Source organism: Marmota monax, unplaced genomic scaffold (genome assembly GCF_021218885.2).
Source record: "Marmota monax isolate L192 unplaced genomic scaffold, Marmota_monax_Labrador192_F-V1.1 WCK01_AAM20220418_F8-fsc00096, whole genome shotgun sequence".
NCBI lineage: Eukaryota > Metazoa > Chordata > Mammalia > Rodentia > Sciuridae > Marmota > Marmota monax.
In genome coordinates, this window is record NW_026695236.1 from 819,198 (window position 1) to 841,815 (window position 22,618).

Sequence of the window (22,618 nt, forward strand, 5' to 3'; positions counted from 1 at the left end):
GCCAACCACAGTCTATATTATAGGACACTAAAGATGATTTTATTAAAGTAAAATTGAGCAAACAAATTTTATATTTGTATCATATTTAATAAAATGAGTTTACATTAAAATAGGAAAAGAAGACAGCCATATTAATTGCTCTGCTTCAACTGAGAATGGGTCCCTCAAATATGAAGTTCTCAGGCAGAGAAGATAGGTTTCTGAATTATTCCTAATTATGTGTTGGCTGTGGAAAATAAATGGCTGACAGGGAAATTCATGGACGCAATAGGAGATCTCCATATAAGGGAACTCTTGGCAACATTCAAAAAATTTACACTTTTACTTTGAAAATCAAGGAACACACCAACATGGCCCAGAGGTCTCTCTATATAGAGAGAAAATATTGGGGAGATGGTCAACAGACTGAAATGTGTGTCTGCCTTCACACATAAAAGGAGAAACATGTCCTCAAATTCAAGCAGTGTGTGGTTCTTCCTTACCACAGAATCCCAACAGACTCCCACAGCCCAGTCCCAGGAGCCACACACATTCAGCTCCCAGTAATGTTTCCCAGAAGCAAAGACCTGATCTCCCCATGCAATAAAATAGTTTGATCTGTCAGAATCCAAAGATTCATCTTCATCATCTTCTCCAAACATCAGTCTTCTCACATCACACAACACTACATTGTGACTGCTTATTTCATTATGAAAGGAAATGTTCACTGTGAAGAGAGAATAATTCAGCCAAAATCAGGCCTCCCCACCCCCCACCCCAATTCATACAAGATGAGAGTTGATTTAGAGACTTACAAGAAAAAACAAGAAAGTATTAATGGAAAAGCTTTGGCTAGAAAAATATCAGATTCAAGGGCTAAATCTGAACACTTACTACCTACAGGGGGAAGCATTCCTAAAAATCCATTGATTATAGAGCTTACTTCTGCGGATTACTTTTTATGACACCCCAAAATCTGGAGACCTGAACATTCTCAAGTCCATAGCAATAAAATTAATCTCCATTACTCTGTCTTGTGAAAAAAAGACAAAAATAAATGTAATCATGGATACTAGATAATGTGATTGTTTGTACATAATTACATAAATGTATAAGGGATATTACAATCTTCTGGTTAAGAAACCAAGTTTATATTTAAGAAAATCTATTTATTACAAAATTGGTTTTCCTCTAAGAATTTTCTGCCTTTTACTTTTGGTTCCATCTGACTCTTAGTCTTTTTCTGCTAAACTAACCTGTCAGGGTTAGGTCTACCATGGAGTACCATATACTGCTTCACCAAATGACAACTTACTTCATTATTGTTCAAAAAGTGTTCTGTGCATAGGTTATTTTATATTTGTGTACTGTTTATTATATCAAGTGTAATGTATTACAAATTTATTTACTATAAAACAGTAAAGAAAATCATTTTTATAAATTTAAATTCAATAAACCCATTATCATATTAACTACTCTTGAAATTATCTTGACTTGAGTTCATTAGTGTGACTCAGTGAACAAATGATATTGTACGTGATGATGTTTCTAGGGCTTAGTGAGACTTTTTATTTCCTTTCCCTAATTGTAACTTTTATGACCAGGCTTGGTGACATTATACCACCTTTCATTTATGTTTTTTTTTCTTTACATTGTTCCATATTTTAACATGGTATCCATCACTAAATATGTTTTACATTCTTAGTTGTAGGCTGATCCCTTTTATTAGGTGAATGATTAATGAAGAGGGAGTGATTACCCATAGAAAACCATCATTGTAGGGCACAGTGTAGGTATCCCTCAAACAGTCTGACACCCACCTTGGAAGTGGTTAAGTCCATGTCTCAATCCAGTGATGGGTTGAGCACTAAGCTGTGGCCTCACAGGCTGGGGCATGTGCAGGAACACTAACTCACAGCTTCAAGGAAAAAAATTAAATAGATAATTTTGGCACCAACTTCAACAATAATAGATTCAAAAGTGTTTAAGACATAATGGCTCAACTAAAGGTTCTTCCTCAAAATCATATTCTAATGAAACCTAATGAAAAGGGTTTGCACTTTGTTGATTGTGAAGCCAAGGAGAACACCAGAATATAAAAGAATGGAAAAATATTTATAGCCCACAGGAAGTAAGGAGAGGATGGGTGTTGTCTGAAAAGCAATGCTCTCTCTGAAGATAGAAATCTTGAGGACTTTATTCTGGGAGTCTATACATATTCACTTTGGGGGTCACTGCATTAGGATGTACATTTCTGGACTGGGAATATTTCTCAGTGAACTTGCCTGACACGTAGGAGGCCCTTGTTGAAATCCCCATGAATAAAAAGGAAGAAAAAAAAAAGATGTACATTTCTCTGTTTTTTTTTTTCTTTCTTTCTTTTTGGTACCATGGATTGAACCTAGGAACACTTTACCACTGAGCTACACATATAACCATTTTTGTTTTCAGACAGGGTCTCATTAAGCTGCTGAGACTGACTTCAAATAATGTGCCATTCTCCTGAATTGCAGTTGAAGCCTCCTGAATTGCTGAGATTACAGGACTTGCACCACTGTGTCCAGCCAAAATATGTACCTTTCTGAACATGCTCAATTAAGGATCCATAGTTCAAGTTGAAGAGATGGCATATATTCCTTAGTATGCTCAAGAGAAGATCATTGAGCATACAGTAAAAGGTTAAAATGGCAGACAAGAACACTTAAAGATGGCTGATGAAAACCCTTCTGGCTGACAGGAAAAAAAAAAAAACTTGCTTAGCTAAATGATGTAATGGGTCTAAAAGAAAAACTTAGATTGCCTCAGTGATCTTTGAGATATTGGCTGAGTCTTCATAAATTTCTCCAAAAGTTTTAGCCAAAAAAAAATGAAAGGACACATTGACAGTATGTTAATGTAGGAGTTTTCTCCTAAAGATTCCAATATCACTTAACAACTGACCTAACACTGACATTTAGTGTAACTACATAATCATGGGGTAGGATACTTCCAGTTTTTTTTTTTTTTTTTGATACCAAGGAGTGCTGAGAGCATCCCCAATATTTTTTTTTTAATTGAGACATAGTCTCCTAAATTGCTGATGCTGGCTTTGAACTCATGATCCTCCTGTCTCAGCCTGGGATGACAGGCTTAGTGCACTGTGCCCAGATCAGGATTGTTCTAGTCTTAAGGAATCTTTCTTACTTTTTTTTCTCTGCCTACTTCTCTCACTTATCACCTGGTAAGGACTATTCCATGTACCTCAAATTGTTTATGACTTGAAATCTAAAATTATAGATAGCTGTATTTAGAAACGTCTGATTAAGTTCAGCAATAAATATACTCTTCAGCTCCAGGGAGGGAAAAGCTAAGTATTGATAAAAAGGGAACAAGAAATTATATTCAGTAAAACACAGACACATAGAGGAAATGTACACTACTTCAATTAGTACTCTCATCATTATCAGAAACACCTTGGTATTCACAGACTTTGTGGTGTCCCAGTTTGCATTAAATGTCAAACTTACATTGCCAATGTATCTTCTAAATTCTGTAAAGGAAAAAAACAAAAAGAAGAAAAACTTAAATTTCATCAGAATTAGCTATTCTATCATTAAGCCTTTGTATTTGAGAAACTTAAAAAAATTACAACCACCACCTCAACACTCCTTGTAAATCAATTTTCTACCATAAAGATAAAACAGTAAGAATCTGATTTTTGCTGAATTCAGAACCCTGAGAGTTACTGTGCAAGGCTGCAAACCAGCAATAGTCTGAAAAGAGGTCTTTTATAGGGCTTGTTCACAAAGTGACATGTGCTAAGGATAATTTGAATGAAGGATATTCAAATCAAAAAAGAATGTAATAAATATTACCTATTTTCACATTTCTTCATGTTGCTCAACTGGACAAAAATGAAATACCCTTAAATAAATAGTTCTTTCTTTTTCTTTTTAAAATATTTTTTAGATGTTGATGGAACTTTATTTAATTTACTTATTTATGGTTGGTGCTAAGAATTGAACCCAGTGCCTCACACTTGCTAGGCAAGTGCTCTACCAGTGAGCCCCAGCCCCAGCCTGTTTCTTTCTATTTCTTAATCTACAAAAGGATAATTTTAGAAATAAACATATCCTGATGAACCTATGATCACAATTTAATAAAGCTTGCTTGCTGCATGAGGATAGATGTCAGAGTATGTCTGTTATTCCCAAATGGGGAAGATCCCACCAAAAATACAAAATGCAGAGAAATATATCTTTGGTACCAAATAATGTGGTCAAGACACAAAACATTTTCAATCACGTTCCAAGTCCTTACCTCAAACAGCTCCACATCTGATTTATGGCACATTTTCATTAGCTCCTGATAGCCTTTCTTTAGTTGTTTCCTCTTTTGAAGCATTTTGGCTTTGCTTTTCTTAATTTGCTATATAGTCATTTTGCATTCCTTCATAAGTGTCTCCAAATGTTCTTTTTCTTCCTCATGGACACTGGGATGCAGCATTCCATAAGCTGCCTAGGTATTCTCTCTGTGCAGATACATACCACTGCAAGGACATGGATTTCTTAGATCAAATATCAGGTCAATTTTATCCTCCTCCACTGTATAACATCATCTATTCATTTTGACTCATGTCTTATGCTAGTAAACTATGTACATAAATTCTTGTCTTTCTGCTTCTAATTAAGCATTAATTTATTCTTCTCTTCCCTTCATTTATTTTTTACTCATTATTAACTAGGGTAACACGCAGAGCACTCCTCTCTCAAATTCATCTACATCATGACTTGTTGAAACAACTGGAAAGAAAGATTTTAATTGGTAATTTCTTTATATATCTTCTCAAATCAGAAAGTCTGCAATGCAAGCCATTTGGAATTCATGTATAACTCATAAATAACTGTATGCAACACTTCCATTTCTGTTAGAAAATAAGTTAATAATATCAAACTTCCCTGCTCCATAGCCCAACAATTCTCCCTGAGCAGCAGTGCTGTGTTGTATTCCAACATGTAGAAGCTATCAAGAAAGTTCTTCCTAAAATCCTGTGATGATTCCAACTCACTTGATGAATCAATAAATGTTTACCTTTTCTGTCCTAAGGTGATCCTGAGAGAAATAGACTCTCATACTTACAACCCATAGGTTAATTTTTCTGCTCTCTTTTAGATTTATCTAGTTTTCTTAGATCTTTTTCCAAAGAGATCTCATTGGTTTTAGAAACTTCTTCTGTAAGATAACAAAATTTGAGCACTAGACAAACAAATTGATTATGATTTCAGGCCCACAATGACAAAGAATTTCAAGCCATTCAGATTGAAAAAAAAAAGTTTTAGGGAGTACAGAGGCTGGGGTTTTCCTGCTTGGTAAGGGTAATTGTCAATTTTAGGGGATTCACACTATGGAATCACACAATGTAATAAAACCAATTTCCTAGAGAAATTGACAAATACATAGGCATAGTTAATTCTTAGGTAGTGTGGCACTTTGCTTCAGAATTTGGATCTAATGACAATAAGGTTCTGTGAGTTTCATTGTATATGGTACATAGAAGCCTTTTGAATTTGTGGCACCACTTCCGTGCCCACCATACTAGAAATTGAACCCAGGGTCTCATGTATGCTAGGAAAGTACAATGCCACTGACCTACATTAACAGTCCTTTTTAAAAGTTATTATTGTTTTTTTTTTTTTTTTTTTTTTTTTTTTTAGAGAGAAAAGGTCTAATTTTCCCAAGCCATCCTCCAGGTGATTATCCTCCTTTCTTCAGTCTTGTGAGTATTTGTGTTTGTATGTGTATACCACCACAACCAGCAGAACATTTAGTTTTGTTAATTTAGATATTCTTTATAATCATGAGAACTTTAAAGTGCTGTAAGCAGTAAAACCATATCATCAATTTACTGAAATAAGTTATAATAAATTAATTTCCTCACACTCTTAGTTTCCATGAATGTAGATACTCTCACATACTTTATTCATAATTTTATCACTGGTACCTGTACTTATATATGGCACTCAGTAACAATGGTTCTTGTGCCTGATACTCTTAGTCACCCTGTCCTCTAGCTATCTCAGAAGCATCACTTACCCTGTACTACTCAGCAGCCTCTTCAAAGGGACAGTGTCTGTGAGCCCTGTGCTCCTGGGAGTTGGAGCAGAGCAAACACAGCAGGGTCTTGTTCTTTTCACAGAAGATCTTCTTTCTCTCCTTGAGGGTCACATACATGTGATCCTTAGAGCTCAGAAATGCATGACACTGGCTTTTCTGGCAATGGATACCAGATTCTTCAAACAAATATTGCTCTTGAAGTCAATCTGCTGTTATGGCTTCCTGTACATAGGGCAATGTGCAGGAGTTTGGGCTTCTTCCCAGAAGAAGGAGAGACAGGGCCAACAAAAGCTGTGCCCACAGCATATGGTGACTGGGTCTATAAGATAATTCATGCAGATGGAGTAGGTGAGTTCTCTCAGGAAGGCTTGCAGGATGTCTGAGTCCATTTTTTTCTTCTTCTTTGTTTTCTATTTTTTTTAAGGGAAGAGAATCAGAACAATTTCATATATGTAGTCTGGAAAGACAAGAAACTAAGCAAACAAAAAATTTTTTTTTGGAATACCAGGAATTGAACTCATTGTCATTCAACCACTGAGCCAAATTCCCAGTACTATGTTGTATTTTATTTAAAGTCAAGATCTTAATGAGTTGCTCAGCTCTTTGCTTTTGCTGAGACTGGCTTTGGTCTCACAATTCTTCTACTTTAGCCTCCCGAGCTGCTAGAATTAAACTAATCAAAATTGTACTCAAGTGATGACCCAATAATAAGCCTATGTCTAGGAAGAATAGCCTTTATTTTGCATGGCACAAACAGAAAATGGAGGTATAAAGAGAGCTCTCAAAAACTTTAGAAATCACTATTGCTTACCTAGTCATCAGCATCCCCATCCTATTTTTGCCTCATGCAAAAAACAGAGCCTTATAATTCCTAGTGCTCTTCCTTTGCAGCCTGGGCACAGGCACAATGGCTCCCAAAAAGAAGAATTGTGGGTAGAAGGGCTGTTCTGCCATCTAGGAAGAGGTGACCAAAAAATGACCCATCAGCAATCACAAGCCCAACCAGGAAGTGGGCTTCACAATATGTACCTCTAGCACTGGAGATCCAGACATTTGTGTGAAAGAGATGGGGACTCTAGATATGCACATGGATGCCAGGCTCAGCTAAGCTTTCTAGAAAACAAGAACATGCAGTGCCGCATAATTCTATCCATGTTCAATAGCTCTGGAAACATAATGAGAATAAAGATTCTACAAAATCACTTTTTTATAAACATTAACTAATTTTTTTTAATTAGGTATATATGACAATAGAATGCATTTTGATTCATTGTACACCACTGCAGCACAACTTTTTCATTTCTCTGATTGGACATGATGTAACATCCTACCATATGTGTAGTTGAAAACACCTTTAATAGATTCCACAGGTAAGTGAGATCATGCAGTATTTGTTCTATGGTGCCTAGCTTATTTCACTCTCATGAATACTTTCCATTTCTGATAATCTGTAACCAGGTTGTTACTTAAGACTGAGAACTAGAGCTGTGCTTTGTAATACATACTTTAATTCTATTGACTCCATAGGCTGAGGCAGAGGGTTGCAAGTTTGAAGCCAGAATCAGAAATTATATGAAGCTCTAGCAACCTAGTGAGACTCTGTTTCAAAATAAATAATTTTAATAGGCTGAGAATGTAGCCCAGGGGTAAAGCACCCCTGCGATGAGTTCTCAGTACCCAAAACAAACAAACAAAAAGAGTAAAAGCAAAAGCAACTGAGAACAAGATAAACACTGAAGAGTAGATCTGACTACTATATTTGAAGTAGATTCATTCATTATGCTTCTAACACCCTGATTTTCATACGTCATTATTCTTAATATTATATGACTATATACATATGTGTGCATACAATACATATTCTTCTTATTGTTTAAATACATATGTGTATATGTATATATATTTTCTTTCTTTCTTTCTTTTTTACTTTTTTTATGTATATATATATATATACATATACACATATGTATTTAATTCTTCTTGTTTCTCTATCTATAATTTATAAAAACTATCTGATTTGGGGCTGATTTTTCTCCTTATGAAATTATCTATGCCACTTTTCTTTTACACAAACAGATTTGGCTAACACAAGGTAATGTGAAAAAATGCTGGTATGTGGGGTGAATGAGACATGACTGGTATTACTATCCAACTTTGAAGTTTTGGATAAATTTTCCCAGACACTGAGGATAAGACAGTACTTAACTACCTAGTTGGAAGCAAAGGAGGGAAACAGAATTCTACATATGGGCAAAGTGGAGCACTTTTTTAAAAGTGTATAATTCAGTGGATATGTAAATATTTTAAAATATTTAGAAGAATCAGACAAAGGAACAAGAGAAATGGGGGAAGATGCAGATAAATGAGAAAATAATGAATTAAGAACATTGAAGGGGCATCATAGGGAGATAGCCTGGGACTACTTACAGGTCTTGATTTAAACAGGAGATAGGCAAGAAAAATAGAAAATACAGTAGATGGTATTAGTAAATATTTAAGACCCTTTGCAGATGGGAGACAGAAAGTACATGACATACTTTCTTGATGCTAAAACAATAATATTTGAAGATTTACATTTTCTTCCGAGAGTAAGGACATGTAATCCTTTTAAAATGAATATCTCTGCAGGACTATGTGGCCTCAAGGAAGAATATGATCCAAGACCAATATCAGATGATGCATTAGTTTCTCTTTGAGGAAGAGCTATTTGAACTGGAGAAACTATTCAGAGAAGCAGAAGATATTTTTCAGCAACTCAGACCCAACAGAGAGAAAGGCTGAAGGAAATGTACAGGGAGCTTACTGAGATGAGCCACAAGTCCAATGTGGAGTTGCTCTAGATGAGCAGGAAGGGTTCATCCTGAGAGAAGAATCCTTGTCTGGGCAATGTTGCCTGCAGAGCCCACTGTGATCAGCTGAGTGACATGTTCCCCTTCATGCCCACCATTGTCCAATCACTTGTTGTATATTCTAGTAATCTTGAGAGATTGTAAGCCTATTAGAAGATAAATGAGACAAAGTTCTTTTGTTTTTAAGAGTACTATACACACAGAAAATTTATCAAAAATCTCAGGGGTCATATAAAGGCTAACTTTGTTGATGAAATATTTGTTTCCCAAATCCATCGTCACTCTGTGGTGATACAGACAGTTCTATTTCTTTTCTAATATTATTTCTTCTCTTGTATTGTCTGTATTTAGTTCTGATACAGACAGTACAAGAGAAGAAATAGTATTCAACCCTTGTGGATATTAAGCAACACAGTGCTTACTTCTCAGATCAGCCATCAATATTTTGTGTTATTTCAGTTTATTTTAATTTTGAAGATTTATATGATATTTTGGTTTTTAATCTTCTCTATGTTCCAAGTGTATTTATGATATGCAATGGGCACATAGAAATTATTATATATAAAATCCAACTTTTACTAGAAAAAAATGCCTGAATTTTCCAAAAATGAGACAATTTCAAAACAACTGAAAGGAAAGTGATCTGCAACATGACCCAGCCGTGTTAGTGCCCCACTAGAGAAGAGGTCTAGATAGGAGGAGGCTATGGTTTCAACAGATCATGAAAGCCCAAGATTTTCTTTCTTTCTTTCTTTTTTACTCTTTTATACTTTCATTTAATTTTAATTTTAATTTTCATGTGGTGCTGAGGATCCCAGTGCCTCACATGAGCTTGTGTGAGGATCCCAGTGCCCTTCCACTGAACTATAACCCCAGCCTGTCAGAGATTCTTTTGCGTGATGTGTGCAGACCTTGTTTTCCATCAGTTTACTTGAGGTTTGATAATGCAGCAGATACAATCATAGGAAAGTTATGTCTATTTATTAATGGTATCAAAAACAAAACATGAAGAGTTTCCTACTAAAGAAAAAAGACTTTTGGGTTTTCTGAAATAGCAATCCAAAAGTATATATTAAATCACGCCTTCACAGGCGAAATACCTTCAGTTTTCTTTTGATTGCCAGTGTAGTTTAAAGATTTCTGGGTGCTAAAGAGGGCATAGGAACCCTTTTCCATACTTAAATGAGTCTGAAATCTCTCTGTTCCCTACCTTATCTTAGAGGAGGAGCAAAAAAAGAGATTGATTAGGTAGACAATCGTTGCCCAAGACATGAAAATGCCATTAACTGATCTGATATTTGGGTTTTTTTTATAGTGAGTAATGGAAAGATTCAAGGAGGACCAATCAATATATGAACCTTTCTGATGAAGTCAGCAATAGAATATTTGGAGAAAATGGTGAAACTGAAGATCTCCAGACATTGGGGTGTTATATTATACTGCCATAGGGCTCACCAACTTGCCATGCTTAACTCATTATGTGAAAAGGCCTGAGGATCAGGTTGAGGTATTTCTGGATTATGACAATGCAAGTATGAGACTCTGTGATGGTTACCAAGGTTCCCTCATATGCAGTTTTCTCTCCTTCCTGCTTCACCTCCTCTCTGAACCATATATATATATATATATATATATATATATATATATATATATATATATATATATATATATGACAGAGAGAGAGAGAGAGAGAATTTTAATATTTATTTTTTTTTAGTTTTCTCCGGACACAACATCTTTGTTTGTATGTGGTTCTGAGGATGGAACCCAGGCCGCACACCTGCCAGGCGAGCGCGCTACTGCTTGAGCCACATCCCCAGCCCTCTCTGAATATTTTTATTTTCTTTGGTTCTCCATAAATTGAGGTTGTCTTGGGCATGATGTCACAAACCAATAATCTTTGCTACATAGGAAGCTGAGACAGGAGGACATTAAGGCCAGAATGGGCATTTAAAAGAGAGATAAAAATGGGCGTAAAAGGACAGGTGTAGCCTATCCTAATTATATCTGTAGCACTTTCTTATGTGAGGCTCTAGGTTCATCCACAGTACTGAGAAAAAAAAAAAGGTAAATTTTTTTAAAAAGAAATAAAAAATAAAGAAAATGAGAATTAATTTATGAATGTCCATGTCTGAAGAAAATGTGTTCTTGGGACCTTTTCATGTCGTTTTACAAGTCTACACTTGATGTCTGTGAGCCTGTTTTAACTTAAGGAAATATAATAATTTTATGGTCATAAATTGTGATAACCATATTGAATTTATAAATTTATTCATAATTTTATTTTAATAAAGTGTTTTGAAACCACCACGATGTGATTTGAGGTTATTTTTGTAGTTTCTTCAAGGAAATTCAATGCCTACTCACATTAACTCCCCATTCATACCCAGTCAGCACCACATGTAAATTGCTTAACTATTTAAGTCTTTATGGATTTGTGTATTCCAGAAAGTTCATGAAAATAAAATTATATCTGTGATTCTTTGGGTTTTATATCATTTGTTATAAAACTTTCAAGGCTCATCCACATTGCAAACTGTTTTAATCAACATACTTGAGCCAAGCTGTGGAAGAAAGATACTCTGACTTATATCATAATTTCCTAAATGACAGAAAGCAGATAAAGGTGCTTAGATTTCTCTAAAATCTGACCTAGCTGAGTAGATCCAAGTATCTGACAGATTATTATTTCTCCAAGTCTTAATCATTCATCACATCTCAGTTCAAAGGTTTTTCAAGGAAGCCATTCCTGCCTCTATAGACCAGGGTAGTTTCTTTTACTCCACACTCCAAGTGTATTATACCATCTCCTAATATTCAACAAACTGTCATCAAATTGATAGTTACTTATTACTACTAGACTCTAAATTCCCATATCAGAAGGGTAGTTTTTGTCTTATTTACTACTGTATTCTCATTACCCAAAATGTAATGCTGAGAAGGGTAGTACATGATACAAATATATTGAAAGAGTGGATTAATTTTTTAAAAGTTAGTATTAATAAATAATATTATAACATTAAGAATGCTTCCCAAACAATGCAGCTAACAAGATAGGGGATATAATACTAATGAATGATGTCAACAAAAAAAACAACCAATAGATTGATTTCCAGATTCATAATCTCCATGGGTTGGATCTGAAAGAGCCATGTGTTTAAAGGCTCCTTCCTGAGATGTGCTGTTGGTTCACCAGGTATACAACCTTTGTTGTAGGCAAGATGAAAAAGGGTTCCCCAGGTGGATGGCCTAGCACTGTGAGTAGACACTTTAGGACTGAGTTGCAGACAACTTAAAAGTCTTGAATATAGGACATGGATTGTTGTTTTGGCAGTGAGACAGATACCTAAGCCCTCCTCATGTAGGCGTTCAGTGCACTTCTTGCAAATCCATGAAGAAAACTTCCATTTCAACAGGATTGAAATTGCTTAAAAAGGAGAAGGCAACAACTATTTGCTGCCTCCTGTGGCCTCTAGTGCCCCCCCCCCCCAGTAGTGACTGCATGTGACATACTCAGAAAATAGAGGTAAAAATAGAAGCATGAGTAAAACTGAGAAGGAATCTGAGCTGCTGTTCCAGGAGGACCACCTATAGAAGGCTCAGGTCATCCGAATGTGGGGCAAGAGGGCTATGATCAAGAATGTGTTTGGAGGATTGGTCTGAAGAAGCTCAGTGTCACCTACAGGTGGACATTGATTTGGTGGCACACCTTGGGCATCACAGTGTATGGTATCTGGGACTGCAGGAATAACAGAGCCTTTGGCCTCCACAAGACTTTCCAGAGGATGCTGAAATCTGAAGGAGTACATAGGGCCAGCCCTTCAGAATGTCCTGAAATCAGCCACCTGATATGTCTTGCTAGGCGTATGGAGATTTTTATGTTAACTTGTAGGTCATAGACATCCCTTGCATGATAGCATTTGATCACTAGAAACATAAAGGTAAAAATATGGATATAAGTGTAGCCATATGCCAAACAGGACTGATTGTGGAGTCTGGGATTCAATAGTGATTTTGAAATAGTACCCTTGGCAGTTGCAGAATCTGATCATTAGGGGGCACCCGGTAACCTCAGCTTTGGAAATGCTGATTTCATTTCTAGCTTTTTTTTTTTTTTTTGGATCACATGTATGCAGAATTCTCTTTTTTTAACACATCAGAAAGATTATGAGACAGATATGATTTTCAGAAGTCACACACATGGAAGCTACAATTTTAGGGCTCTATAAGCACATGAAAAAAACAGTATCAACTATTTAATTTTGTAAAGACTTTATAAATTAAAGAGCTATGTCTAAGAAATATAATTTTAAAAAATGTCCTATTCCGAGTATATTAAATCCTTACCTTTCCTCGAGGAGACATTCTATGATGTGTAAAAAATATTTTTAAAATTTATTTTTATATTGGGAATTTAGGTTTTTCTTCCTTATTTATATTTTATTATCAAGTCCTCCACTAAAGAAATATTTCTCAGTGAGGTAGTTAAGCCTCATAACCACGTTGAAATTACAACACTTTTTAAAAATTTTTTAGTCATGCCGGGAGTGAATTCAACTCAAGGCCCATCAGGGCCCAGAGCTCCCTAGGTTGGCAAGCACTCTGTCATCAAGCCCCAGCCCTAGCCTATCCCATGCAACTTTAACAGATTTATCCAAACTGGGTTGGGTGGTACACACCTGTAATCCCAGCTGATGAGAGCATGAGGCAGGAGGATTGCAAGTTCAAAGCCAGTCTCTGTAATTTAATGAGGAATTAAGCAATTTAGTGAGAAACTGTCTCAAAATAGCAAATATAAAGGGCCAGACATATGCTTTAGTGGTAAAGTTCCTCTGGATTCACTGTCCTGTGAGCTCAAAAAAAGAAGAAAAATATTTATTCACCATGCAGCTGTGGAACATTTATTCTCTTGTTCTCCCAAGAACTGTTTTGAGAAAATGAGTAATACATGACAGGATAAACCTTCACATAACTAAAAAGCAAACAAACACAAACAAATCTCTGAAATATTTGCTTGTAAACTGAAGTCTCTCTATGTTGCTCAGGTTTGTACCAACTTACTTGGCTCAAGCCTGGATGCAAGTGATCTTCCTGCCTAAGCCTCCACAGTAGATGGAATTACAGGCTGCCACTTCATTTCAGTGTTTCTTAATCTTTGGCTTGATCAGAATCCCCTTGTGGTACTTGATATACATAAATTGCTTTATTTCTGATTCAGTAGTTCCAGGACTGGAACTACTTGTCATGGCTAACAAGTTGCCAAGTGATATTGGTGCTATTGGTCTGGGGACTTTCTGCTAGGAACCACTTCCCTAGATAATTAATACATTTTTTAATATACGGTTAGAAAAAGGGTAATTGTTTAGTTTGTTAAGTGTGAACACAAGAAATATATCCAGGGATTACAGGCATACACCACCATATCAAGCCAATTTGCCAAACATTTGAAATTCTACAAAAATTAAAAGTCCCCCCCAAAATCAAACTTTTTCATTTCTTTTTTTTTTTAACACTGGCCTATTAGATCCAACAATAAGAATTAAGTTGTTTACATTATAAGGAAAACTAATTATAGAGATTATAGATTCTCAATTTTATTTGGACCTTTCATCTAATTCTCTTTCATTTTACAAGAATTTCTTTTTTTCAATTACCTGAAGAATATTTTGAATCCTTCTCAGAGAAGTTTCAGTTAACCGGATGCCTGACAAAAAGTGTCTTAAGACTCTAAAACTAGAAATAATTGGAAAAAAATGTAATTTATAATGTCTTGAGAATTAATGGCAAATTAGTTTGATTCAAAGAGCAATGCAATATATTAATCAAAGGATGATGGAAAAGTATAGCTATCAGGTCAAGTAGTTTTAGTGAGATAATTTTTTCCAATAGAAAAACCTATCTTGTCCACTTTCCAACTTTGAAGAAAAAACTGAAAAGTGTTTATATCAATCAACAATGTTGCTTTGTTAAGTGTGTTTTGCAAGATGCAAATGATACTGTTAAAAATATTTTGTAGGTACTATTAGAAACTATTTTTGGATAGTGCCCCTTCTGGTATGAGCTTAATTAAAATGGAATTTTGAATGCTTGCATCTTCTATTATTAACAAAAGGCAAAGATATATTGAACAAGATAACTAGATTTTTCATATTGGATTGTCAAGATATTGATTACAGATGGTACCTAATAGGGTATTGATAATGTTCATATTTAAGGAAATACTGGCACTTCTGGAAATTGATACATTTAATTACATATTCATTATCTGTCTTCACATACATTTTAGGTTTTGTAAAGGAAATGATCATAATCTCAGGATTGAGCACAATGAGTGGCATGCTATATCTTCTCCATATATGTTGGTTCAGTTAGTAATATAATTTAAAATTTTTTTCTTCTCATTTGTTATATATGAGAGCAGACTGCATTACAATTCATGTTACACATATACAACACAATTTTTTATATCTCTGGTGTATGTAGTGTATTGTCACTTCATTCATGTCTTCATACATCTACTTAGGGTAATGATGTCTATCTCATTGTACTGCCTTTCTTACCCCCATACCTTCTGCTTCCCTTTGCACTATCTAGTGTTCATCTAATCCTCCAATTCTCCACTCCAACCTCATTATGAATTAGCATCCTTATATCAGAGAAAACATTCAGAATTTGTTTTTTTTTGGGGGGGGGGGGATTGGCTTGCTTCATTTAGCATTATGTTCTCCAACTCCATTCATTTACCTGCAAATGCCATGATTTTATTCTCTTTTAATGCTGAATAATATTCCACTGTGCATATATACTACATTTTCTTTGTCTATTCATCTAATGAAGGACATCTAGGTTGGTTCCACTGTTTAGGTATTGTGAATTGTGCTGCTATAAACATTGATGTGGCTGTGTCCTTGTGGTATGCAGTTTTTAAGTCCTTTGGATATCAATGGAGGAGTTGGATAGCTGAGTCAAATGGTGGTACCACTCCGTTTTCCAAGGAATCTCTATACTGCTTTGGATATTGGATGCACCAATTTGCAGTCCCACCACCAATGTATGAGTGTGTCCTTTTTCCCCACATCCTCACCTGTGGGGAGATTTGGATTACTGTATGTATGGAGTACTGCATACATGGCATACGTTAAGGGCTTCTGAGTGGCAGGCCACTCTCCTCCTGCTAGGTACATGAGCCGCAGGCTGCTTATTCCATAAGCACAACCTTGGGCATGAGGCCATGTGTTGCTGTCCCTGTGCTTGCCCCACAGCCCACTTCTTGTTTGGTTGCTGTAAGGATAGTTAGCAGAAATTGCATTGGTGGCACCCTGTAATCTGCTTAGCTACTGCCTGAGTATATATACATGGTAACTGTATAATAAAATTAGACCTGCTTCCTGCTTGGTCTACAGAGGACTTGATTAGCAACTCTACAGCCACACTTTCCTCTACCCTGTTCTGTGGACCTCCTTGATGGACGAGAAAGAGCCCACACACTCGCCAACACTTATTATTGTTTGCATTCTTAATACCTGCTACTCTGACTGAAGTGAGATGAAATCTTAGTAGTTTTGATTTGCATTTCACTAATTGCTGGAGATGTTGAACACTTTTTTTTCATATATTTGTTGATTGATTGTATATCCTCTTCTGCAAAGTGTCTGTTCCACTCCTTATAACACTTATTGTTTTTTTTTTTTTTTTTCCTGGTGTTAAGATTTTAGGATTGGCCTCTCTTCTTTGTCGATAGAGAGATGGCTTTTATTTGTCAGGTTTGACAAATAAACTGTAGTGTATATCTCTAGTTCTTTATATAGCCTAGAGATTAGTGCTCTATCTGATGTATGTGTGGTAAAAATTTGCTCTCAGAATATAGTCTCTCTATTCACCTCACAGAATGTTTCTTTGCTAAAAAGAAGCTTCTTACTTTGAATTCATCCAATCTATTGATTCTTGATTTTAATTCTTGCGCTATAGGTGTTTTATTAAGGCAGTCAGGGCATACTCTGACATGACGAAGTTTTGGGCCAATTTTTTCTTCTAGTAGAATCATTGTCTCTGATTGATTTAATTCCTAAGTTTGTTATGTAATTTGAGTTGAGTTTTGTGCATGGTGAGAAATAAGGGTTTAATTTCATTTTGTTGCATATTGATTTCCAGTTTTCCCAGCACCATTTGTTGAAAAGGCTATCTTTTCTCCAATGTATGTGTTTGGTGCCTTTGTCTAATATTAGAAAACTGTAATTATGTAGATTAGTCTCTGTGTCCTCTATTCTGTACCATTGATCTACAAGTCTCTTTTGGTGCCAATACCATGCTGTTTTTGTTTCTATTGCCTGCACTTTGGCTGAAGTTCTGGTATAGTAATGCCATCTGCTTCACTCTTTTTGCTGGTCTCTTATTTTTTCAGATATATTTCATGATTGCTTTCCCTATTTCTAAAAGGAATGTTATTGTGATTTTGATTGGGATTGCATTAAATCTCTTTAGTGCTTTAGGTAGTATGGTCATTTTGACAATATTAATTCTGCCTTTCCAAGAACAAGGGAGACCTTTCTATCTTGTAAGGTCTTTTTAGTTTCTTTTTTTAGTATTCGGTAGTTTTCATTGTAGAGGTCTTTCACCTCTATCATTAAGTTGGTATCCAATATTTTATTTTTTGAGGTATTGTAAATGGGGTGGTTTTCCTAGCTTTTATTTCAGAGGATTTTTCACTGATGTACAGAAATGCCTTTCATTTATGGGTGTTGGTTTTACATGCTGCTACTTTGCTGAATCCATTTATTAGTTCTAGAAGTTTTGTGTTGGAGTTTTCTGTATCCTCTAGGTACAGGATCAGGTTGTCAGGAAACAGTGATAATTTGTATTCTTCTTTTCCTATCCATTTCCCTTTAATTTCTTTCATCCAATTGCTCTGGCTAGAGTTTCTGTTCTTCATTTAGAATAATGTTGGCCTGAGGCTTAGTGTAGATAGCTTTTATAATGTTGACATATGTTCCTGATGTCCCTAGTTGTTCTAGTGTTTTGAACATGAAGGGGGCTGTATATGTGTAATATGAATTGAAATGCATTCTGGGGTCTTATATAACAAATTAGAATAATTAAAAAAGAATTACAAATACATATACATATATATATATATATATATAATTAAAAAATAAATTTAAAAATAATTAAACATGGGGACTGCTCATTTCAAGAGATCAAAAAAGAAATTCAGAAAGAAATTGAGGCCTGATTGCAAGAGGACTGTTTTTTTACCTCTGAAGGTATTCAGCATGTACAGAATTCCAGTGATGTGCCCTGAAGTGAGCTCTCCTGGTTTACCAGCTGAGGCATTTGAATTTTCTACAACGCTGTTCTGTAAAAATAACAGAATTTTTCCATTTGGGGGTTAATTTGGTATATATTTTATTCTGAACTCCTGCTGATATAAGAAATGTTATGGCTTTTGTAAATTTAATTTATATCAAAATTTAATGCCTTCATTCTTCTCTGACATTATCCAACTTCTAAAATTATTTAATATCACTCCCTCCTTTTATTTCTCAATAGACACTGGAAAATACAAAGATCCTGGATATCTTAGAGAAAGCAGAAAGTTCAGCCTTTGGAATTTCAGTCCACAGAAGTCAACAATGACGTAGTCATCAAGTACTAAAGGGAAATGTTCCTTGGATCAGAGACTTTACTCATTTTTGCCTATGGAAGGGTTCTAGTACAGCATTACATTCCTGATGCTGAGGGTTCTCAGGCAACACTTCCACTCTGTGTTCTCCCTATGGATATTGCTACCATCATGATGAACCCCCCCACACACACACACCCTGCTTCCCATCCTTATGGAATGTTTCTTTTTTCTTTCTTTCTTTCTTTCTTTTCTTTATTTTTATTTATTTATTTATTTATTTATGTGTGTGTGTGTGTGTTCAACTTCTACTTCTCAAAAGTACGGGTTCTCTGGGGTTCCTGTGAACAAATCTCTTTTTATGACTGTTTAAGTGGTGCTGGAGAGGATAGTACAAGTGGGTGAAACAAAGCCCAGAATAAATAAGTATATTTAAATTCACCCACAAAAGGAGGAAATTTCTGAATCAAATTACCTATTACCTCACAGCCTATTTTCAGAGAATTTGTTAAATAGCCACAGAGAATGATTAATAATTCAAAACATATCTTCACTATAAACAAGAAAACAAATTTCTCAAAAATAAGAGATCATGGTGTAAAAATACTTTTTCTATGTGCTTTTCAATTCCTGCAAGAAAAAAAAAATGTTAATCAAGAGAGTTCTGTCCTTCTGCTTCATTAGTATTATTTATTTATTTTAATAAAGTATTTTTTTCTTATTTCCTTGTAAGTGGTAGTCAGAGCTTTTATTGATAGAGAACTAGCCCATGAGAGACATCTTTGGTGTGTGCTGAGAATGAGGGAGCTCAGTAAGAAGTTGTGCACTGAGGTGATGGGACCCAGAAACCCAGTGTCACTCATCTAACAGTCTTAATCTCAAGGAGAGGTCTGGCCAAACTGACAACAATTAAAACCAAACAGGGAAGCACATAAAACAGAAAGCATAGGAATTGGTTACAAATTCTGCAACTTTGCTTAGGCAGTGTCTTCAGAAATTGCTTTCGGGTAATACAACAGAATGTGGTGAATGAGGTCACATAATTTGAGAAAAAAGAATGAAGTTAATCTCCCCTTAGCCAGAGTTTTCTGTATGAATAGTCTTCTGGACACAGAGAAAATAATTTTGTCCAGTGTTAGCTACTAAAAGGCCGAATATTTTCCAAGATTACCAGAATACACAGAAACAAGTGATTGACCCAATGTAAGATTGGGTATGAAGGATCACATGTTCCTCCACTGAGCATAGTGGTCTCGGCAAGCAATGTTGCCCAAACCATTATTCCTATCTCTGAGGATGGATCCTCTCTCCTCACCTGAAACAATGTCATTTAAGGTTTGTGTCACATCTCATTCAACTGTCTCTACATTTTCTTCAGCCTTTCCTTCTTTGGGGCCAATCTGATTTCACTGACCCTGAGTTGAAAAATTTTCTTTGCTTCTCTGTCCAGTGTCGCCAGTTGAAATGTCTCTTCTTCAAAGAGAAAGTGATACATCATTTGATATTGAACTTGGATCATGTTCTTCAATAAAGACACACAGTATCGAAGAAATATTCATTTAAAAGGATTACATGTCCTTATTCCCAAAGAAACTTTAATAGTTCAATTTTTTTTCCTTAGAATCATCAAGGAAATAACTTATGGATTACAAGAGAGGACCCAGATATAAGCCCACACATCTAAAATCAACTGATTTTTGGTAAAGGTACCAAAATCAAACATTGCATGATTTTAATTATATGAAGGTTTATTTCTCATATAGTATTCCTCTCTGAACAGTTCTTGGGAGAACAACAGAAAAAATAGTTTTCATATGGTGCATGTTGGATAAATGATTGTTTTTTGTAGCAGGGATTGAACCCAGGGGTACTTCATTACTGAGCCACATCCCCAGTCTCTCTCAGTTGTGTGTGTGTGTGTATATATATATATATATATATATATATATATATATATATATATATATATATTAGAGTAGGTCTCACAAAGGTGCTCAGCGCCTTGCTAATTTGTGGAGGCTAGCTTTGAAATTACAACCCTCCTACCTCTAACTCTAAGCTGTTAGGGATTACAGGTGTGCACAACTCACCAAGAAATGCACAGAAAAGTCTAAGGCTGAGCTCATTGATAGAGTGCTAAATCTAGGGAACAGTGGGTTCTGGTGGAACTGAGTTGAATTCATTCCCACCACCACTAAAAGAATAATAATAATAATAAAAGTCTCATAAATTTTAAACATGGTCATGGGGCCTAATTATCTCACCCAAGGCTTATTTTAGTGGAAGGGTTGATGACAAAAAATTAAGTAAAAAATGGTAAGCCTATATTTCCAATATATACATGTGGTAATTTTTCTATATAAGAGTGTGTTCTCAAAAAAAAGTAACAGTTTGATGTGTTTGGAAACATGACTTTTTAAAATTATATTTCTCATCTGCAGCTCTTCCAATCATAAATTGGAGATTATGTTTTCATTGCCATCCCTAACCATTTTCTAAGTCATTACAAAATTACACTGTTGACACTGTTGTTTTTTTTTTTCATGTGGTTATAAATCACTCAAAGTGTAGTTTCCATGTGTGTGATTTCTAAAACTCATACAGTTCACATAACCTTTCTGATTGGTTAAAAAGAGAATGCTGAACACATGTGATACAAAAAGGCTAAAAATGAGATCAGTATTTCCAAAGTCGGGGGAGAAGATGGCCGCTGCGTACGGGGGTTGCTGAAGTGCTGAGCGTGGTGCTCAAAGCAGCGGCTTTAATAGAGATTTCGCACAGTCTGTTAAAGCTCCTTTCACCGTTAATCTGTAGTGGACCACTTTGCCAAGGAGCAGGAAGAACAAAGAAATCGAAAAAGAGACGCTTGGCTGCTCAGAGCCGCGGGCGCTTTGCTCCCATCTGCTTCCTCTTTCGCTTCGATCTGGGCGGAGAAGCTGAATGTGTAATCAGCAGTGGATTGTAAGTACCCGAGGCAAAGAAAGCTCAGTGCGCCCCGCCTTTTTTTTTTTTTTTTTTGAATATTTTTTATACAGGGAGAGTTTGTGGATTGGGATTGCTGGCGGGGCTGTGGTTTCTGTGCCGAAAATCCACTCCGCGGGAGCCGCCATTTGCTTTCTGCTTGCTGTCTTGATGGCTCTGTATACACTGTCCGGCAGCCGCACCTAGAGGTTGGAGCTGGGCTGCGTGCCGAGCCCTGTCCTCCGAAGGCTGGACTGCAGCCTCGAGCGTCTCTGTGGCCTGTTCGCCGCTGCACCTTCGGGCAGAGCCTGCTCTGGGGTCGTTCTGCACCCCCCTGCCAGGGGACCCGTGCTCCGGAGGAGGGGGACGGAGATCCGCGGCGGCAGCCGCTTGGGCCCCTGGGGCCTGACACCGGGCTGAAGAGCTGCGGAGGCCAGGGCGGCTCTGCTACGGTCGCAGACAAGCGCGGACGCTCGTCAGTGCGGCCCAGAGTTTCATTTCTAGAAATCTGGACTGGAAACAGAAGCAGCAGTTTGTATAATCCCAAGAACTTGCTTATACCAGGAAGCTGTAAGGGCAACATGAATATTACTGAGGAGATGTAACATGGTGGCAGGCGCAGAGAGATCAAGTCTCTGACATCTTCAACTGCGTGGGCATAGGGAGCCGTAAACTGTCTGAATGCTGTTTGCTCAGGATCACTAGGCAATGCTGAGCTGACGTGGATCTGGGGTGTACAGGCTGGGCCCCTCAGAACACACACACAGAGCCCGAATCGGAGGCAATTAAGCTCCGGTTCGCCTGCTTCGTGTGACTCAGCACTAACAATCCCGCTGAAATAATTGGCCGGCCCTTAGGAACTTACAGAGGTAAAAGCCAACCGAGCCTTCATAGGCAGTGGCCACAGGACTGAAACGGGGATTGGGAGAGACAGTCAGGACCCACCCGTTGCATTGGTCATCCGGCAAAGGGAACAAACGGTCACCATTTGCATGGGATATCACCATGGCAGAGAAATGGCATCACGGGCGGAGGAGATAACTGCAGTGAAACCAGCACGACAGGTGTGTAATCCCCTAGCCATCTCTCTCCACACAGCGGGGAAACCTTAAGGGCC

The 22,618-nt window shown here is 36.6% G+C and overlaps 1 pseudogene; it reads right to left on the reverse strand.

Annotated features, from left to right (window-relative positions):
- Positions 1-215: 215 nt before the first annotated feature.
- On the reverse strand, positions 216-6,461 carry LOC124089368 (tripartite motif-containing protein 43-like; annotated as a pseudogene).
- Positions 6,462-22,618: the final 16,157 nt, after the last annotated feature.